A 4553-nucleotide genomic window follows, 5' to 3' on the forward strand; every position below is an offset into this window, starting at 1 on the left:
TAAACAGTATTAAAAAAAAAAAAAAACAAACAAACAAACAAAACGTCATATATGAAACCCACGGTACCCACCACAGAAATATATATATATATATATATTTTTTCATCTTCTTCTGCTCCAAATTTCCGCCTCCTTCTTCCCATCTTTTTTCTCCACCTAATTCTTCTGTAACAATCGTACGAATTTACTATTTGATTCATTTCGTTCTCATAACTTCATCAGTTCATCCTAAGATAGGAAAGATATCAAGCCTTGATGGATAATTTGAGGTTCCGGGGGATCAGGACAGATTCATATTGCCAATCTTCTTTTATATTGTTGCGTTAATTTTGAAAAATTAGTACGTCTTAGTGCAATATGGGTCTTGTGAACCCAAGCAAAAGGATAGTGAAAATTTTTTGTGGTCAATTTATTTATTTGTTTTATTGTAGTTGTAATTTTGCTTTCACTGTTTTGGGGCCTAATTTATTTCATGAGTAGAAATTGGATTACAATAACCATTGCTTCCATCGCTCAATGACAATTTTTTTTTATAGTTTTTTACTTTAATGGATAAAGTAATTTTCTCTTTCTAAGTATACAAATCAAGTTAATAACTTGATAAATAAAAAATATACAATAAACTATAAAAATAATATCCGAATTTTTTGCCCGACTTTTATTTTTTTAATCGAATAATTCTTGAATCCGAATCCGACTCCAATTTTTATTTTGTCCGCTTTTTTGATCAAATCCTTAAATTAACCAATCGAATTATTTCGAATAATTCTCCTCCCGAATAATTCCCGAATCCAAATTTGCTAACTATGCTCAAGACCCACCACCTCTTGAACAAGTTAATTGTTTTGAGATATTAATAACTTATCATGTGTTTTGTAGGACCCCATTTGTCTAAGGGAACCACTATATCTCTTCCTCATATTAATTGGATTTGGAGCTTCTTTTGATTCAATGCTCCCATCTTTTCTTTGTCTGCAACCAAGAGTTTTGGGGACAGCTCCCTTTAATATTTTTCCCAATTTTTTTTTTTTAAACATAATAAGATAGTTTTTGGGTAGTTTTTCTGAATCCAAAATGTTCTGATCTACTGGGAAAAAAAAATACAAATAATTAATCAGAACTGAGTATCCATCCACTGCCAGCAAGCTCAATTCCATTCTGAGTTTCTGTCTAAATTACTCTTACATTCTGTTCTGTTATAAAGATGCACGTTTGGTCTAGCGGTAAAGTACAAATATTGTGATTTGATGGTGAAGCGGTTGAAACAACCTCTTGATATTCTCAATATAAGGTTACGTAGTTTTTACCCCTAAGACCTCGCACATGCGGGAGCATCGTGTATCAAATATGCCTTTTTTATTCTGTTTGAGTAGAGGTGAAATGAAATTAAACAATAAAGAGAGAGATCGATCTGTACTGTCATTCATAAGATCCAGAACCACCATGTGGATAGAGAGCTCATGCAAGTTTGGTTTGGTTTTCTAATCATGAAAAAAGGAGATAAAGAACCAAACAAGGCTAAGCCCGACCTACCCTGAGCCCAATAGGATCGGGCCTGTCTTGGGCTTAGCTTTGGGAAAATTTGTTCTCAAGAGCCCAGCCCAGACCAGCCCAGCCCCAGTTGCACCCCAAGTGAAACTTTCCATTAAATGTGAATCATTCACCTCTGATCTACAGTGTCCAGAGGACTAGCCCATCAGGTCCGGACCCACAACATTATGAAGCTCTCTGCCTGTTATGGTATGATGAAGAGGTCTGGTGCGTGATCAGTTTCAGATCCAATAGATCATAGAATAGCTCCACTTGCTCTATTATATATGAAGAGGGGAAGTCCACCAGGTCCAGACCCACACATCATGGAGAACCTCCACCTCGCTATGGAATGTAAAGGCCCATCAAGTCCGGACCCAGAACATCCCTTGGTGAAGATCCAACTGGCTACAAAAATTAGTGCCCCTAATGATAGAACATTGCTCAACTTCTTGATAAGCAAAAGGAATTCCATGGTTCTTCCATCCATAAATTAGGATTGTCACAGTGGCCCTTTATGTGGTTTTAGTCTGAAAAGTACAAAAGGGAGAGTGTTCTATGTGGGGAGCGTAGCCTCCACCAGCACCCGCCACCCTCACAGTCTCTCTCTCTCTCTCTAGGTCATTTCACATTGGGAAGGAGACAGATGTGGCTGAGGTTGTGCTCCCTAGCAGAGAACATGATCGCAAAATAAAAATAAGGTAAAAGGGTGGGCATACTAGCGGGTTACCAAGGAATAAGGTATGCTAGGTTTACTGACCGTTAGATTAGATATATTAGATCTATGCCATTGATGATATATAGTATGTACAATTGTACATATACAATTTAAGAGAGCTATACAAAATACAAAAACGTGTCTGTTGTACAGCTGCACATAACTAACACTTCTCTTGGGTCTTGATTTTGGGAACACTAGTTAAAGATGGCATGGCCTGACGTGGTCAAGGAGGTGAGCCGTGTAGTTGCAGCCCACTTAGAAGCACATTCAAAATACATGGTCTGCCCTTGCCAAAACCTGGGTTGTATTTCTAATGTGAGTACTGGCCATACCATGTGCAGCATAGCCTGAAAGATTGCACCCTAATCAAAGCCTTGCTTGTTTTTATTTCTTCCTCTTCTCCTCTCCATTGTGAGGAAGAGGGAGAGAAAGGCGTGAGCAGGGGATGGGTCACTGAGAGTTGCAGACCAGCTTTGCAAAATCGGGAAGAAGGAGAGGAAGTAGAAAAAAGAAAAAAATGACGAAGAAGGAAAGAAAGTCGTGAGTCAGATCCCCCTTTTTTTTTAAGAATTTTTTTTTTTTAATTAATGGTGAGTCAGATTCCTCTTTCCAAGAATACCGTATGTAGTTGAGGGGTATTTTCACTCTCTTAATGTATTTTAGATTAAAATAATAAATATAATTCGAATGATTTAAATCAATTTGATGAAATCCAATGATCAACAATTGCTAGCATTAATTCCTGGGTAACCCGCTAACATGCCCAACACTCTCTCTAAAAATAAATAAGAAAGGATCACAAGAAAACGTATCCCCAACTTTCTTGCTTTTGCTCTAATTCTCAATTAAGGGAAAAGTGTCTTTGAACATGAGGCGTGAGAAATTCCTAGACACATTTGAGTTTTTTAACATTTTTTTTTGGACATTAATAAGCGCATACTACATCTCATGCTCAATGAACCCTTTCCCTTAGAAGGTTGAAGCTAAAGAGTTATTTTCTTGTGACAGATAGAGATTGGGTTCAACAACTGCATGGAGGGGTTGGTGAATCATTCACCGGTTGCTAAGTTAACGAGGGAAATTTCACTTGATGCCATTTGGGTTTAGTTAATTAAAGTAAGGGATTGAGTTTCCCTATATTATTAGGGAGAGGGATAGGCATGCTAGCAGGATACCCAAGTATCAGGTCTGCTAGCAAGCCTTGACCGTTGGATTAGAACAGTCAAATCTACACCGTTGGGTGCTTGTTGTCTTACCTAACCTACTTAGCCTTGACGCTCTACCGTCACTCTTCTTCTCCCTCACTATCTTCGTCTCCGTCACCGGCGAGATAGTCACCTCATGGTCAGGGCGTTCACTCTTCTTCCCCTCTCTCTCCCCTCGACCCACATGGTGCTGCAACTGATCTATTGCCGAAAAAAAAAATTTATCTCCGTCTCCATCATTGTCATCAGCGAGATCGACGGCCTCATGGTCAGGGTGTTCACTCTTCTTCCCCTCTTTCTCTCCCCTCTTCCTGCACGACACTGCAACTGATCTATTGTAGAAAAAAAAAGTTTACCTCCGTCTCCGTCACTGTCATCGGCAAGATCGACGGCCTCATGATTGGGGCGTTCACTCTTCTTCCCCTCTTTCTCTCCCCTCTTCCCACACGGCGCTGCAACTGATCTGTTGCAAAAAAAAAAAAAAGAGTTTACCAAAAGAGTTTCAGAGAGAGATAGAGAAAAAAATATAAGAATGCTGGGATTAGGGATCCTATGACTGCTCAAATTGGGGTACTGGGAGAAACTTAGCCGGAATCCCATGGGCAAGGGTGGAAGATCCACAAAAAGTCTTCCTATTCACCTAATACTATGACATTACTGTATATCGATCATCTCCATAATTCAATTATATCAATTTGACATGGGACTGATCGCCATGGCTGGCCAGCCATTTCTTTGCCCTCACGGGTTCACTGCTATGGATCACGAAGACGAAATGTGAAAGAGCGGTAGAGAACGTCGAGGTACGGTGGTTTAGACTCTAGTGTTCTAGAACCTAGATGCCATGGTTTCTATTTTCAAGCTTACGGTTTTGTTCCTTCTCACGAGAATTGGGGGAGCCTCGCAATGAGAGATTGTTGGTTTCACCTATAATGGACTCGAAGGTGCAGGTAATGGCGTTGAGCTGGACGCGTGGTAGAGATCACATGCAATGGTCTCCTCATGCTGACCAAGGCCACCACAGGAGAGCAGAGTGATGTCTTCTACTCTACCCCATTTCACTTCCTCAACTGGAGCCACTGCTCTCTCTTCCCTTT

This window comes from Macadamia integrifolia, chromosome 10 (assembly GCF_013358625.1).
Source record: "Macadamia integrifolia cultivar HAES 741 chromosome 10, SCU_Mint_v3, whole genome shotgun sequence".
Classification (NCBI taxonomy): domain Eukaryota; kingdom Viridiplantae; phylum Streptophyta; class Magnoliopsida; order Proteales; family Proteaceae; genus Macadamia; species Macadamia integrifolia.